Raw genomic sequence first — 18,389 nt, 5'->3', positions numbered from 1 at the left:
CACTTCTGGCTTTTAGAAATATATGTTTCTGAGACTTGTGCAGTATAAATAAAAATTCTATTTGGCTGAAAGATACTTTTCTTGAGACTTCTCACTTATTCCAAATACAGGAATAATAAACTGAGTGATAAATAATCAATGCATTCTTTCATCTGAATAATTGTAAAAAGTGTTATTCTTCCCCAAGCTAAATCAGCCTAGACATCCACATCCCGCCCCCACCCCCATTAGGGAAACCACCGTAAAAAAATTCTCCAAAGCCAGCTTCACGCTTCTTAAGACAGAACTGGCAAACGTCACGACATCCATGCTGATGGACAGTAGAGGTATGACTGCTGAATCCTACACAAATGCACTTTATAAGCACTAACACAAGTGCATGGATCGTGCAATCCCTAACAGAACCAACATGCTATCCTCCAAAAAAAGGAAGTCAATCTGGTGGTCCCCTGCCATAAACAATCTCTACAACAGAAGAAAGAAACTGTTGCAAAAAAAGAGTAAAATCCCATGATTAGAGGAACTCCCTGGTCAGCCTCAGTAAGAAGCTGAGATCCCTTATAAAATCCTCCAAAGCTAGTTACGAAAACAAATTTGCCACGGATTCTAAAGACATCCACAAAGCATACTACAGCTATGTCAAGAATCTCAATGGCAACACTCAAATCTGCTCTGAGCTACAGCACAATGGCACTAAATATACAGAACCAACTGATATTGCCAACATCCTGGCAGATAGGTTCAGTGCTAACTTTACCCTCCTCTCACCCCCTAAAGGGCCCATCTCTATACCAGAAGAATGCAAAATTCCTGTAATCACGGCTGCACAGGTAAAAAACACACTCTCCAAAGTAAAGAACACAGCATCCATGGGACCAGACAACATCCCAGGCTGCGTTCTACATGAACTACAGAATGAATTGGCACCCCATCTAAGCACCATGTTCAATCATAGCCTCACCTCAGGCTTTGTGCCCACTGAATGATGCACAGCAACGGTTATCCCACTCCACAAAGGGGGAGCCACCACTGACCCTGGGAACTACCAACAAGCCTGGTCTGCAAGGCCATGGAACGTATCATCATGGAACTTATAAACAAAGACATTGGCAATCTCCAAACTCTGGACCCCACCCAGTTCGGGTTTGTAAAAGGCAGATCATGCCTCCTAAACCTGACAGACTTATTTGAAACAGTCGTCAAAGCCATAGACGAGGGTAAGGTGGTTCACACAACCTATCTAGATCTCACCAAGGCTTTTGACACCATCCCCCACTCTGGAATTATAGATAAACTCACTAAACTAGGTATAAATCCCTATGTCACAAGATGGGTTGCCAACTGGCTCACTGACAGAACCCACACTGTGAAAGTAGCAGACTCCAAATCCGACTTCAGACTAGTGACAAGTGGAGTACCACAGGGTTCAGTCCTTGGTCCTCTCCTGTTTGGTATCTACTTTTCTGAAGTACAGGCTAACAAAGGTCTTTGGCTAACGAAGTTTGCAGATGACTGCAAGCTAGGAGCCATAACTGAAACTCCTAAAGATGTGGACATCCTAAAAAAGGGCCTCACTGAGACAGATGCCTGGTGTCAAAGCCATGGCCTCAAGCTCAATGCCAAAAAGTGCATTGTCATCCCCTTTGGTAAAAACTCTGTACCCATGAACTACCACATAGGTGGTAGTCTACTTAACTCTGAAAGTGTGATAAGAGACTTTGGGGCACAGGTGGACAGTAGTCTCTCCTTTGATAATCACTTTGCCACAGTAGTCAGGAAATCCTTCTACATGGCACACCTTATCACAAAAGGTTTTTCATCCAGGAAAAAAGAGGTCATTGTTTCCCTCTACTCATCACTCATTAGACCCATTATAGAGTACAGCGCCCATTTTGGTATGTACCTCACAAGACATCTACAACAACTGCAAAGGCCGCAGAAATACCTCACAAAGAGGATTACCAGCCTCAAACAGATGCCCTATGCAGACCGTCTCAAAAAACTTCAGCGTTACTCCATCGCATATCACCTACACCTAACATACAAAGCTATGTCAAACCCAGAGCTGTTGGACATGCTCCACTTAAAGAAATCCCAATCCCTCCGAGCTACACATTCTAGGGACCTAAACCTTGTCACCACAATAAACAGAACATGCCGGAGGGATAGATTCCTGTCCCAGAGACTTCCCATACTCTGGAATAAACTACCTATCTATATCAAACAAAGCTTGTTATTAGCACTCTTCAAGAAAAATCTTGATGATTGGATGGGAAATAGGAAATTCACCTTGGGATCACCTCTGTGGCTCTGCTCGACAGGTGCACAGGAAAATAATTTTCTTGGGTGGCGAAAGCCAGTGTACCTTTTTGGCTAGGCTTGTATAGGTCCCAGGGCCGATAGCCTAGTACCTACCTATGAACCTATATTTTGTAGTAAAGAAAACGATGGTTTGCTTGAGACTTCACATATTCCAATACAGGAATAATAAATTCAGTGACAGTAAACAATGCATTCTTTCATCTGAATAATCGTAAAAAGTGCCATTCTTCCCTATATTTTTTATTAAAGTCAAAATCACTTTCACGGGTTTTCTTTTTCTAGTAAACATGTGTAAACCATCCTGAAGTGGTTTTGTATGATGGAGCAGTTGTTGAACACCTTCTTTCAAACCAACTCGTAGAATCAGTTTTCTGCACAAAGTACCATACTCTCTATCATCATGCTGTTCAGGTATTCCCATAAATCAGAAGCTGGCAGAGTGCCAGGCATTTTCCTATTCCAGCATTGAACAGATTTAACAGTAGTGGATGAGAGTCTGAAAAACGTGTGTGCAGTTAACAGGGATGATTTTGTGTAAGCACAAGTAACGGTGGCTGACATTCAAGAAAGTTACCAGCTTGGAACTCATTTCAGGCTCTTTGCACTTTGTACATGACTCAGGTATTCCACTCACTTTACAAAATGATGTGAATCATATTCCAAGATACTTACATTCTTTCAGTTGAGATAACTGTAGCTCTCACACCTACAGACAGCATTCCAGTTTTTCCAGGAGAGAGATGTGCATTGAGGTGTACACATTTTTGTTCTAGCTGCTTAAGACCTTACAGCCAATAAAACAGTTCATACTTCCCTTGTTAACAATCATTAGATTACCAAGAAAACATTGTCAAGGACTCGAGTGATTTACATGAGCCCATGTGGAGAACCATACATGTGGGAAGGTGAACTCATAAGTAACACTTTGTGATGTGTGAGAAGTTGGGCTGATAAAGTTGAGAGTGGGGAAGAGATTGCAGAGTGCCTCATGGGTTAACAACTTCTTAACTTCCGGTGTTTATTCTTGTAAAGGCTGCAGTGGCTCATACAGGCACTAAAGTGGAAAGAATGCTAAACAAAGAATTCATCAGTTTATGACTATGCAAACCTGTTAACATTTGACTGGTGAGTTTTATGAGTCTGAACTTTACACCTCCTACAGCCTTTTTTATTATCCTATTATCTAGGCCACATTGCCAATCCTGATGAATTCTGCACATACTTGAGAGACTTGGAATTTCCTCTTTTGTTGTTCCCAGTCGTTATCAGTAGTTTATTTCTCCATTTCCTTTTCTGTGTCCTACATCAACCTGTCCACCATTTTATAGAGTCCCACTCTCTGGAACATTTATTTATTTTTTTCCTTTCATCCTACTTGTTGTTCTCTTCTAAACCTTTCCATCAGTTTCAGACAGAAGTGCACTTGAATCATCACAGATAACAGGAGACTTTCTACATCAAGACATGCCCCTCTCCCACACCTAAAGACAACACCCCTGACACACTGATTTATTTATTTATTTATTTAAATGTGTTTACCAGGGTAGAAGACTGATGAAACAATAACCAGTTACAGGCAGTGTTACAAAACAATGTTCAGTATACAAATAACAATGGTTTACATCTACGAGTAAGTATGGGCAATTTGCTAAAACTGAGGGGATTAAATTATGTGCAGTAGGTTTAGAGTGGTAATGATGTGGTAAGCTGTTTAGGATATGAGTTAATCAGGTGGATGTGGTATATGGGAGGGAAATGTGCCACACAATTGGAAATACTGGTTTAGGTGACGTCCTTTTAGATGAACAGTTGCATTCAGACTGCTTTACTTGATAGTAACTCATGAGACATCAACCTGTGATAATAAATGGGGATCATATAAATTTGTCTGTCCTGGTAATAGCTAATGTAACTTCTGAATTTAGTGCAGATTAGTCTTCGATTTAAACAATCCTGGGTGTGGAGGAATATAACATAGTGACAAGCAATAATATGAAAACTTTGTTCAATGAGTGGGGAAAGTCACTTACATACAAGCCTGTTTCGTCAGTGAGCCAGGAGCACTGTCTGTTTAATTCACTTGCTTGTTTACACTTTAGGCAAATGGAGGTTGAGAGAATAAAACCCTGTACTACAAGACTGAAGATCAGGCTAACACAGAAGGTCTTTGGCTAACGAAGTTCGCAGATGACTACAAACTAGGAGCCATAATCGAAACTCCTAACGAGGTGGACATCCTACAAAAGGGCCTCACTGAGACAGATGCCTGGTGTCAAAGCCATGGCCTCAAGCTCAATGCCAAAAAGTGCATTGTCATTCCCTTTGGTAAAAACTCTGTACCCATGAACTACAACATAGGCGGTAGTATACTTAACACTGAAAGTGTGATAAGAGACCTTGGGACACAGGTGGACAGTAGTCTCTCCTTTGATAATCACATCGCCACCGTAGTCAGGAAATCCTTCTATGTGGCACACCTCATCACAAAAGGTTTCTCTCATCCAGAAAAAAAGAGATCATTGTTCCCCTCTACTCATCACTGATTAGACCCATTATAGAGTACAATGCCCCTTATGGTATGTACCTCACAAGACATCTACAACAACTGGAAAGGCCGCAGAAATACCTCACAAAGAGGATTACCAGCCTCAAACAGATGCCCTACGCAGACAGTCTCAAAAAACTCCAGCTTTACTCCATCGCATATCGCCTACTTAGAGGTGATCTCTGCCTAACATACAAAGCTATGTCAAACCCAGAGCTGTTGGAAGTGCTCCACTTAAAGAAATCCCAATCCCACCGAGCTACACGCTCTAGTGACCTAAACCTTGTCACCACAATAAAAAGAACATGCTGGAGGGATAGATTACTGTCCCAGAGACTTCCCATACTCTCGAATAAACTACCTACCTATATCAAACAAAGCTCCTCATTAGCACTCTTCAAGAAAAATCTTGATGATTGGATGGGAAATAGGAAATTCACCCCGCGGATCACCTCTGTGGCTCTGCTCAACAGTGGCACAGGAAAATAATTTTCTTGGATGGCAAAAGCCAGGGTACCTTTTTTAGCTGGGCTTGTAAAGGCCCCAGGGCCGATAGCCTAGTACCTACCTATGAACATATGAAGCTATTAGCAGCTGCTAACCTTAAACTTTGTATTAAACTGCCAGACTGTGACCCACTTTAACCACCAGATGTCATCCCTAGAATACACATTCCCATAGGAAAGATAATTACTCATGCTTCAAATAGACCTGTCTTTCTACTAGCCTCCGGTGAGCTTTGAACATGTAACCTAGCTGCAGTGAATGGATAAGCACAACACAAAGACTTGTAGTAAGGGCCCTAAAAAATGAGTGGGAGGCTGAATTTGAATGGTCCCCAGAAATAGGACTTAACGGCTGGGACACTGAAAGAGGATATAAAGTTAAAAATACTACATGCATCCTACCTGTCTTCAAATACTTTTAATTTTTTAAGGTACTCTGGACATGTTTTGGAGTTTTAGGGGACAAAATGCTTCAGAAGTCCACTTAGTGTTGATGTCATGGCAGCAGTTAACACAAAGTTCAGGATGAAAATATACAGTGGTGCCTATTCAGAGTTTTTAGATTCCCATTTTGCCAAGTGCTGAAAGTATCTTGTCTCCAGTCCATGCATTTCTTTAGCTGATAAAACATGCTGTTTGGGACACTAAAATATAAAGTTTAGACATCAGATTTTAGCTAAAAAAATTGCTTTTAAGCTTTCTTTTTCACCCTCTTCGGAAATACCAGTTTGCTACATTTTATTATGCAAAATAAGAGAAAACTTGAGGCTGTGTACTCTAATGCATTAGAAGTGATTAAAACTGTTTTAAATCCTGTACAACCTGTAAAGGGCTATTTCAAATGAATTGAGACTAGAGCTTAGCAAATAGGAACTTGGTTTATGAAGAGAACAGTGAAAAATTAGGGCATTAGATAGGATCTGCACAAGTCTATGCTGTATGCACCGGGGTTTTATCTCTTGTGAACAGGTACTTGGGAATGCCAGAGAAAGAACCAGATATAAGTTCAGTTGTTCCAGGACCTCTGCCCATATCCAAGACACTCTCTACATCAGGACGTCCTTTACCTTGTTGCAGGGAAGACATTGCAAGGTCTGTATTTACCTAGATCCCATACTGATAGACTGGGCATTTGCAAATGCAAGTTTCCAAGAATAACAAAATGCAGGTCATACACAAGGTGATAAAGGAACCAAAAATAAATTTATTTCAAAGGTCTGTAACACGAGGTGTATGAATGAATGAATGTATGCGATGATGAACGACATGTACATAGACACCTACATATGCATGTGTAGACGTGTGCACACATTTGCATACATGAGTTCTCATGCCTAACTCAGCACAGCTAGTCATGGCACATTTAAGTTTCTTGCATGGACTAGACTAATAAGAATTTACTTTAAAAATGTAGCCTTAGTTCTTCTGTTTACATTGATAGACTTATAAGTCACAGATTGACTTTTCTCAGCTGTGTAATACAGGTCAGATTTGAAATACTTGCTAACACAGTCTCTAATAACAACAGCTATGCCTATGATATATGCAGAGTTAACATTTGGTTCAGTCATTTAAAGGCAACAGGTGACACTGTCTGTCAGTACTGCTGGCAGGAGGTGCAGATACGAAACATTGTTAACAAACTTGCTCAGTTTCGTTTAATTGCAAGTATCCTGTTTATAGACTGTTGTAGAGTACTGAATGCATGATGTGGCCTTCCTGAGGAGGTCAGCCTGTCAAAACAGTAAAAAAAATCAATAATGGATGGGGGAGAGACGTAAGACCATTCTGATAGGTGTAGAAAGAGGTGCTCCGCTAATTAAACAGGATATGCCACTTTTCTGTTAAGCTGGTAACCTTAAATTCTTGGCAGGCTAATAAGTCCTTGTTTAGAACCAAAACTTCATACAATATATCTATGTTTTTGTGCTATGTATTTATTTAGTATTTAACAGATGCTTAAGATCCACTAAACACGAATACCTCTTTTAGGAGTGACCCAAGAGATTTAATCCATTTAAGTGGTTTGCACTGATTTATGCACTGTGCGAGTAAATATTGTGGAAAGAAATCCATCACTGCAGGATGTTATCTTTTCACAGCTCATTACCTTTGCTGCGGTAGCATATAATGGCAAACCAGCTGCTCCAGGTATTTTTTTTTTTTTACATTTACTTGGTTGTGGCAACATTTTGATTACAGTATTCTTGTTAAATGCTGTTTCTTTTTTCACTTTTTGTTATTAATTTTATTCTGCAATATATATTTTGATAACACTAGCCCTTTCTGTATCTTTATATGCTGAGAGTCACACCTCTTAAGTCTGAAAAGCAGTTGACGTGACATGAAATTAAAAACCGACGACAGGTTTAAGTGCCTATTTGAATAAAGGCAAGCTGTGGTCCAAATTAAAGAAAGGGGTGCTATGATACATGTGTAATCCTACAAACGGAAATCCTTGCAGCCCTTTATTCAAAACTATAGCCTAAGTGTGTGCAAGGTTGCACATTTTTTTGTCACAGTGGTGTTTTATGTTAGGTATGTCGTCCCAGAAATAATGTACTTTATTCCTTTGTCTCTAATACTGATTTTTTTTTTTATTCGATATTATTTAGAGTGAATAAATGAAACCAATACACTGACTACAGTTCAGAGGTCTAATTGGATTTATGTCATACTAATTCATCAGAACGATGACCAAAGGTTAACATAATCATACAATACTGTATTCAAAACTATAATTTAAATTATAAATCAAAAGATAAGTTTAGCTAAGTTTACCTTGGTTCATAGTTGCATTATTTTAAGTTGGAGTATTATGTAGTTCTTTGAAGCATCAGACTATCCTTTCACCTTTGTGTACAAACTACAAGAAAAGCCTAGCCAAGCTAGAGTTTTCATTGTGTGATTGCTCAAAACCTCCTGTAATAGAGGAATATGGGGCATATGCAAATACCCCTTAAGGGACATCAGATGTTTCAGCTACACGGCTTTCTGAATGCCCATGAATTTTTGTTAAGTCTATTTATGGAAACATTCAGGCCACTAAAGCCAAACCCCACTAGCTGTGGACATGGCCTTCTTATGACCTCATCAGCACAGCACAAGTGGACGGTTTGGCTAACCTTTATAAACACAGGGTTGTTGTACCCAGCTGATGCTTACGTGTACCTCAGCCAATGGACACCCTTTGTTCTTTAATCTGGCCACATCATAACCTCTAGCACCGCTCGTAGTTGTCCTCTACACTTTCACATTACTATGTTAGATGCCTTCAGACCTGTGGGCCTCAACTTCCAGTGTCATTTCAATATGTCTCTGTTGCTTTTGCCACAAGTGTATCTTCTTAAAAAATCTGGACTGGATTGCCACATACTTTGCCTAGAAAATTTGAAGAAAGGAATCATTAGAGAAGACACCTGAGGTCACAGAAACTGTTTTGATTAACAAACTAAACAACAACAGCAGCAATATAACTACAACCATTCGATCAAAGTCATTAGCAACAGCAAAAAAATAGTTATAACTATTCAGCTAAACCCACTGCTGCAGTTCCACACCTGCCCCTTTTCTGTTGCTCCCTGCCAAACATGGCACACAATTGCACATTTCTGTACAGCATACTTTCTAACATTTAAAAGAACACAATTACCACATAAATCCAAGTCCATAATCTTTAACAACAATATACATATATATATATATATATATATATATATATATATATATATATATATATATATATATGTGTGTATGTATGTATATATATATATATATATATATATATATATATATATATAAATGTTATATCTTCCTAATATAGGCTTCCATCATAACTTTTCAAAAAACACAAAAGGGCAGAAAGACACAATTCTCTGAGTACCTCATATATATGCCATACTACTTCCATATGACAATGTACTGTTTGACTTAAATACCTACACAATAAGCCTTATATTAATATTTATTTATTTATTTTATATTTGTTTACCTGGATGGTCCAACTGGATATATGTTCATTTTCAGCGGAGGCCCGGGGAGAAAAGCTCCAAGTTAGTAAATTACATTACATTAGTAACATTTACAAATTAACATAGTTTACAGTCTTCAGTAAGGTTACAAGCATTTATAGAACATGGAAGGCAACTGAGAGTTTCACACAGATAAGGACTTTATCCCGTAATGAGCTGTAGATGTACCACAAAGCAAAGTCATATACATTTTAAAGTCAAATGACCGGTTTAATTGGGGTAGATATACAATACCAGGCGGTGGGTGTTAGGTTTTGAACAGGGACATTGCCAGTGCATTTGAAAGTGTATGTTTGAGACTTTTTTTAAACTGAGTTAGAGTGGGCTGGAGAGTAAGTTCAGCAGTTAAAGAGTTCCAAGTTTTGCCTACAGAGTTGGTAAACCAGCCATACCAGCCATATATATGATTTTGGTTGTTTGAACCAACAGTTTGTCAGCAGAGCGCAGTGACCTCAGGTTGCTGTAGGACTTAATGATCTTGTTTAGCGCTGGTGTCTTATTGGAGTGGTTTAGAAATTTGTGGGCTATTATAAGTTGGTTGTATTGGAGAAGACTAGTCCATTCAAGCCAACTTAGTTGAGTTAAGTTGATACAGTGGTGGGTCCTAAAGGTTGTACCTGTAGCAAATCTAGCAATATGGTTGTAACAGCTTGCAAGTTTGCTAAGAGTGGTTTTATTCAAGCTAGTGAAAAGGGGGGGCAGCATAGAGAAGGGGAGACAGTAAGTGGGAGCGAGCGATAGAAGTTCTTGCAAATGGAGTGAGGAAAGGTTTGAGCCTATAGAGGGAGCCCAGTTTTTTGTTGACAGTTTTGATGGTTTGATTGACATGGGTATGTATCATATTTTAGGGTATTGTCGACTTTGACCCCCAGGAGTTTGCAGTGAACATCTGGGGACATAAGTGTGCCATTATTGGATCTTATGGTAAAGAATGGTGAGGAGGGCTTACAGGTGGGGAAAACATTAGCAGCTTAGTTTTGTTGGGGATTAAAATAAGCTGACGGTTTGCGAACCATTTTTCAACATCACTGAAAGTATTCTGGGTTAGAGTCATCAGCTCAGTTGAGGAGGTGGCTGCACAGATTAAAGTGGAGTCGTCTGCGTATTGGATGCAGGTGGCCTTGGGAGTGATTGTGGGTAGGTCATTGACAAAGACTGAGAAGAGAAGTGGTCCTAGTATGAAGCCTTGGAGGACTCCTAGTGTGATGGGTAGATGAGTGGATAGTGTATTCTGCCATAATACTGCTTGTTGTCTGTCAGACAGATAAGACTGGAACCATTTAATCGCACAGTTATTTAGTGACAGTTTCTTCAGCTTATGGATAAGTAGTTGGTGGTTGACCATATCAAAGGCCTTTGAGAGCTCTACCATATCAAAGGCCTTTGAGAGCTCTACCATATCAAAGGCCTTAGAGAGATAACATCATATCCACTGCTACCAACATTTAAAGTGCCTTATCTTCTAATAATTCACCTTAAAATAAAACAAATACTAAATATCATTCTGGTACATGAAATAACCCACTTCTGACTCTAGCGCACATACATGCACGCCACCTTAAACACAGTGGTGGTGGTCTGTGGTACCATCTTCATGCTTCTTGCCTGGTGGTCTGTGGTGCTTTCTTCATGCTTCTTGCCTGGTGGTCTATGGTGCCATCTTCATGCTTCTTGCCTGGTGGTCTGTGGTGCCATCTTCATGCTTCTTGCCTTGTGGTCTGTGGTGCCATCTTCATGCTTCTTGCCTAGTGGTCTGTGGTGCCATCTTCATGCTTCTTGCAGAGTGACATAACAAATGTGATGACTGACAAATAAAGCTGAAACTTTAACCTCACTCCCCCCTGCCTCCTCCCATGAAACACATACTAACATAACCCGGGTCTATATCACATAGTCGAAGTTCCGTCACTTCGACTACCATACCACTCTGGCATCATAGATAAGCTCTCCAGCCTAAATGTCAACCCCTATGTCATAAGATGGGTTGCAAACTGGCTCAAGGACAGAACCCACATGGTCAGAATTGCGGAAGCTATGTCAGACTTTAAACCTGTTGCAAGTGGCATCCCACAAGGCTCAGTCCTGGGACCGCTCTTGTTCGGTATATATTTTTCAGAGGTACAGGCCAACACAGGAGGACTATGGCTGACCAAGTTTGCAGACGACTGCAAACTGGGTGCCATAATTGACTCTCCAGCTGACACAGGCATCCTCCAAAAGGGTCTCACAGAGACAGACAACTGGTGCCAAAGCCATGGCCTGAAACTAAACGCCAAGAAGTGTATAGTCATACCCTTTGGAAAAAACAAAGTGCCCACAAACTACCATATAGGCAGAAATCCATTAAGTACGGAGGAAGTAATTAGGGACCTGGGAACCCAAGTTGATAGTAATCTCTCCTTTGTCAACCACATTGCCAAAGTGGTTAGAAAGACCTTCTGTATAGCCCACCTAATCATGAAGGGATTCACATCTAGATCCAAGGAGGTCATTGTGCCCTTTTACTCATCCCTCATCAGGCCCATAATTGAATACAATGCCCTGTTTGGGATGTACCTTACCCATCACCTGCAGCAACTGGAGAGACCACAAAAGTACCTCACCAAGAAGATCAAGGGTCTCAAATAGATGACCTATGCTGCTAGGTTAAAGAAACTCCAGCTCTACTCAGTTGCATACCACCTACTTAGAGGCAATCTGTGCCTGACTTATAAAGCCATGTCCAACCCAGAATTAATGGACATGCACCACCTCAAAAAATCCAAATCCACTAGAGCTACGCACTCAAGTGATTTGAATCTCAACACAGAAATTAATAGGACATGCTGGAGAGACAGATTCTTGACCCAGAGGCTCCCAGTACTCTGGAATAGAATCCCAGTCCATATCAGGTAGAGCCCCTCGCTGACTCTCTTCAAGAGAAATCTTGACGAGTGGATGGGAGATCATAAGTTCACTCCGGGTATCACTTCTGTGTCACTGCTAGATAGAGGCTCAGTAAAGTAACCAAAAATAGGGCACAGTAAAACCCATTTTTTAAGGGGTGGCGTAAGCCAAATACACTCTGGCTAGGCTGATAAATGCCCTAGAGCAAATAGCCTAGTATCAACCTATGAACCTATATGTACGAACACATATGTCCGAAGTTACAGAACTTCGACTATGTGTAAAAAAATTAAAAAAAAAAAGGGAAAACAAAATAAAAGGTTGTATGCAGGGGGGCAAGCCCCCCTGCAACACCCACACCCTCCACTCTATAAATATACCAACTCCGAGGTCATGCTGCAGTGCAATAAAGGGAAAATGTCCTTTACTGCACTGTAGCGCGACCTCGGAGTCGGAATATTTAAAGAGCAAGGGGTGTGGGGTGCAGGGGTGCTTGCCCCGCTGCTTACAACCCTCAGGTACGTTCTTTTTGTTTTTATTTTATTTTTTTTACAATCGAAGTATGACAGCTTCGAACTTATGGTTTCGACCATATCATGTTCGAAGTTGTCATACTTCGACTACGTGATATTGACCCACATAACCTGATGGTCCTTGCTAAGGACAAAAACACAGCCTCAGTGGGCTCTAACAATATGCCAGGATACCCTAAAATAGCTTGTAACATGACCTATCAGGACCACTTGAGCCAATTTTCAGCTACAGCCTCAAAACAGGATTTGTACCATAAGAATGGAGGACTGAAATTGTTAGCCCATTTCAGAAGGATGACCATCACCTAACCCTAGAAAGTACAGAACTGTTAGTTTGACTAATATAATTTGCAAATTCAAGATTGAATTATTTATTTTATTATTTATTTTAATTAGGTTCATAGGTTCATAGGTTGGTACTGAGCTATCTGCCTGAAGGCATATATTAGCCCAGCCACGTTGTGCGGTATTCACCTCCCCTTTAGTAGTTCCCTAGACCCTTGTACTAGCAGCTAGTATCCTTGGCCCCTATCTAGTAGTGCTGTTGGTGTGATCCCCGGTGTGAACTTTCTGTTACCCATCCACTCATCAAGGTTCCTCTTGAAGAGTGATAGTGAGGGGCTCTGTCTTATGTAGATTGGGACCCTGCTCCATAGTAAGGGAAGTCTCTGCGAAGGGAATCTATCCCTCCAGCATGTTCTATTCATTGTTGTGTTGATGTTTATATCCCTAGAGTTTGTAGCTTGAGTAGATTTGGTTTTGCTAAGATGGAGCATGTTCAACAATTCTGGGTTGGACATGGCTCTGTACGTTAGACAGAGATTGCCTCTGAGAAAGCGGTATGCAACAGAGAACAGTCTTAGCTTTTTCAATCGTGCTGCATAGGGCAACTGTTTGAGTCCAGTAATTCTCTTGGTTAGCTACCTCTGTGGTCTCTCCAGCTGCTGGAGATGTCTAGCCAGGTACATTCCAATTGGTGCATTGTACTCAATAATGGGTCTGATGAGGGAAGAGTAGAGGGGCACCATTACATCCTTAGATCTTGATGCAAACCCTTTCATGATCAGATGGGTCACATAGAAGGATTTTCTAACCACTTTGGCAACATGGTTATCAAAGGAAAGCTGGCTATCTACTTGGGTCCCTAGATCCCTTATTTCTTCTTCAGATTTCAGGGGATTACCTCCTATGTTGTAGTTTGCGGGTACTCTGTTTTTTCCAAAGGGGATTACTATGCATTTTTTTGCATTTAGCTTGAGACCATGGCTTTGACACCATGCATCAGTCTCATTTAGGCCCTTCTGGAGGATCTCCATGTCGGCCGGAGACTCTATTATAGCACCCAGTTTGCAGTTGTCCGCAAACTTAGTCAGCCACAGCCCTTCTGTGCTTGCCTGTACTTCTGAGAAGTATATGCCAAACAGGAGGGGCCCCAGGACAGAGCCCTGAGGCACACCACTCGTTACTGGTCTGGATTCGGACATAGATCCCGCTACTCTTATTTTATGGGATCTGTCTGAGAGCCAGTTTGCGATCCATTTTGTGATGTAAGGGTTTATGCCCAGGCTGGTGAGCTTATCAATAATACCCGAATGGGGAATGATGTCAAATGCTTTAGCAAGGTCAAGGTAAGCTGTGTGTACCTCCTTTGCCTTATCTATAGCCTGAGTAACTGTCTCAAAGAAATCCACCAGGTTCAGGAGGCATGATCTGCCCTTGACGAAGCCGAACTGTGTGGGGTCCAGCGACTGGAGGTTCCCAATCTCTCCATTTATGAGTTCCATAATGATTCGCTCCATAGCTTTACAGATCAGACTGGTCAGGCTTATTGGTCGGTAGTTCTCAGGGTCAGTTGTGGCCCCACCCTTGTGTAGCGGGACCACCATTGCCATGCGCCATTCTCTGGGCACATATCCTGTGGAGAGGCTGAGACTGAACAGGGTATTAAGATGCGGGGTTAATTCCTTTTGGAGCTCGCGTATGACACAGCCTGGGACACCATCTAGTCCCATGGAGGCAGTGTTTTTAGCTTTAGATAGAGCTTTGTTAACCAACGTATCAGTAATAATTGGACTTACACAATCCCCTGGAATGGTAATAGGCCCTGTAGGTGGTGAGGGGGGGGGGGAATTTGCACTGAACCTGTCAGCCAAGATGTTGGCAATGTCAGAAGGGTCAGTGTATTTTGTTTCATTTTGTACTAGCTCAGAACAGACCTGAGCGTTGCCATTTAGGTTTTTGACGTAGCCATAGAAGGCCTTATGGTTATCCTTGGCATCCTTGGCAACTTTCTTTTCAAAATTAGCTTTAGTTGACTTGATGAGGACCCTCTATTTCTTACTAATGCTGATCAGGGATGATTTTTCTACTTGAGATTTGACCTTTTTTTGTATAAGTCTCCTCCTTTTATTGTAAAGTTTGCTTATGGCCGGGGTCCACCAGACTGGTTTCTTCTTGCTTGAGGAAGGAGTCTTGGTTTTATTTGGGATAGCACAGTCCATGCAATCCTGAAGATGCATATAGAGTGCCTTGGTGTAGGATTCTGCATCCTGGATATCATTATCCTTCTGCAAGGGAATAGTGAAGCTTTCCACTTCTGACGCAAGTAGTTTGAAGTTTGCTGTGGAAAGGTTTTTGACTATGGTTTTTTAGACTGGGGGAGGTGGAGGGGTGAGGATGACCAGGGTTATCAGTTTGTGGTCGGATCTGACCAAGGAGGGAGTGATAACGGGTGTGGTACAGTGGGCGCCCATATTTGTGATGATTAAATCCAATATGTTGTCCCCTCTAGTGGGGGAACATACTAGTTGTTCAAGGGCATTTGAATTTATAAATTCTATGAATCACTGAGCATAGGAGTTGGAACATTGGTAGTTCACCCATACCAAGGTAGTTGAAATCACCCAAGATTATGGTGTTGGGTAGGACTTTTATATTTTCCAATGTCTCAAGGAATGCAGAGTGAGCATCTTGGGACATGGTGGGCGATCTATAACTGGCTACGACTTGAAATGTGGTTTTGCCTGCTGATAATTGCGCATGGATGATCTCTGGGGCATCGTGCTGCGCTACTAACCTGGAGATATGGGTATCCTTGATGAATAAGGATACACCTCCGCCCTTTGTACTGTGATCCGGTAACTGAGGCCGGAAGGTATGATATGAATTGTAACCTGGCAGTGCTGGGGTGCTCTCTTGAGCCTTGAACCAGGTTTCCGTCACTGCACAAACATTGATTTTCTCCATGCTGAGGAGAGCCTCGAGTGTGTGCATTTTGAGGTTGAGACTTCAGGCATTGAGTAGCATTACCCTTAGTTTTTGGTTACCTGTGCTGGTTATGGTGGTTGGTTTGCCCTTTGAGCCTTGCCTAAAAAAGGCACTATGTGCATGGCAAGAGCCTTGGCCAGTATTCGAAAACCTAGGTGTGACAGGTGCAACCCATCTCTGGCAAAACAGCGAGGCTTGTCTATCATGTCATCCCAGGCAGACAGACACTGGATCCCCTTAGAATGACACCAGAAGCTTAGCCAATTGTCGAAATTGATCATTTTGTCTTTGTATTGTGGTATCATTCTAGGTGAAGGTAGCATGCTACTCAAGGTCAGGGTCATACCAGCTTGGGCTACATGATCAGAGAGCTCCTCAATGTCTCCTTTCCTGTAGTCCAGGGAGGTACGTCTTAGATCATTCACACCAACATGTACAATGACAGCGTCATACTTGTACTTGTTCCGGAGTGACCTAAGTGCTTGTGTTATGTGGCGGATCCGAGCACCCGACAGGCAGCTGACAGTAACCTTCTCCTTGTTCAGCCTAGTGAGTGGAACATCCGTGTGCCTTACTATAGAGTCTCCTATTACTAGCGTGTTAGGTATGGTGTTTTGCCTTAAGGGCTGTTGTGAGGCACACTACTGAGGTGAATTATGTGTTTTTTGGCTTGTGTTTGGGGGTGCAGGTTGCTTGCTTGTCTGCTTTGGAGGGCACTGTTTCTTTTTCAGATTGGTACCTAATGCCTCCGAATATGTTTTTGTGTATTTATGCATATGTTTTCCCGGTGCTTGTTTTGTAGATTCATATGTGACAGTTGGTGTGATGCAAGTGTGTCCCTTATCCTCTTGACTGTCTGTTACAGTCATGGGTTGAGAGCGCTTAGCCTCCAGTCTGGCTGTGTATTTGCATCTCTCACAAGTGTTTGTGTCTAGAGGTAAGAGGAGAGGGTTGTCTGTATACATGAGGCAGTTGTGACATTGCCTCAGGTTGCCCAATTCCACCAGATGAACTGGAGAGTACACCTGAAGCTGACCTCTGGACATGCTTTGAAGAGTAAATTGAACTTAAGTCCTGTGGACGATCAGGGGTCTTATACTATATTATAATAGTGCTGTCTAGGAAATTTGGAGAATAATAGTGCTGTCTAGGAGATTAGGACAAGTGCTGATTTCTGTTTTGCAAGTGCTGCAATAAGAGCAGCTGATCTGAAGCACTTGAGTTGAGGCTTGCCTAGTTCTAAGGGAAAATTTACAGCGCAGACTTTGTGGGGCCGGGAATAGTATACCCCAACTAACCAGCGCTGCCCGACACTGCTCTGTGCGCAAGACCGCGCAAAAAGAGAGTTGCAGGGTTTTTCCTCTAGATAAGTGAGGAAAGTGAGTACAAGAGCTGTTTTTCTCTAAGCAAGTGAGAAAAGTAAGTACAAAAACTGTTTTCCTCTAGGTAATGAGGAAGATAGAGTGCTGTAGTAATTAGTAGCTTATTTAGTGCTTACAAGTTCTGAACAAGTGCTGATTTATTTTATTTTATTTTACATTTGTTGACCGGGCTAGTCTAACTGGATATATGCCCATTTTCAGTAGAGGCCCAGGGAGAAAAGCTCCAAGCATTAGCAGTGACAAAGATTACAATATACAGTAATAGACAAAATAAATTACAGGACATTGTTACATTGAGGTTGCCATAAGTTATATAGAGTCCTTAGTAGGTTAACACTAAGATCAAATACTGAGAGCATTAATTTGAGAGGGAGCAATCAAAAAAGAAAAAAATATTGAATTGTAAAAATTTCTTATATTTTTTTTTTTACAGGTATGTGACATAGAACAGTGGAGTATAGAAGTGTAAGGAGAGTAAAAAAGGGGAAAGAGACAACAGTCAGGGTATATCGGTCAGGGTTAGTGCAGGGACAAAGCCAGTGAGTTTTAAGATATTCTTTAAGATGCTTTTTAAAGAGATGAGTGGAAGCAAGAGATGAAAGTTCACTAGGAAGCTGGTTCCAGCTTTTTCCTACTGTGTTGGCGAAAAGTGAGTCCCCAGGTTTGTTGTTAGATTTAATAGTGGAGACTAGAATTTGAATTATCATGGAAATGATCAACAAAGACATAGGCAACCTTCAGACACTGGACCCAACCCAGTTTGGCTTTGTTAAGCGAAGGTCATGCCTAGTAAACATGGTGGACTTCTTTGAGAAGCTCACCAATGCAATGGATGAGGGGAAAAGTATGCATACCACCTACCTGGACTTGGCTAAGGTGTTGGATACACTAATCCACATAGCTATAGTTGACCAACT

The 18,389-nt window shown here is 41.5% G+C and overlaps 1 protein-coding gene across 1 annotated transcript in view; it reads left to right on the top strand.

The window, feature by feature from the left end:
- Positions 1–18,389, top strand: part of PHC2 (polyhomeotic homolog 2) — a 2,832,203-nt gene that overhangs the window by 690,913 nt on the left and 2,122,901 nt on the right. The window lies entirely within an intron of this gene.

The sequence above is a fragment of the Protopterus annectens genome, chromosome 2.part1 (genome assembly GCF_019279795.1).
Source record: "Protopterus annectens isolate FY-2018-M chromosome 2.part1, PAN1.0, whole genome shotgun sequence".
In the NCBI taxonomy this organism is placed as follows: domain Eukaryota; kingdom Metazoa; phylum Chordata; order Ceratodontiformes; family Protopteridae; genus Protopterus; species Protopterus annectens.
This window is presented reverse-complemented; position numbering and strand designations above follow the sequence as displayed.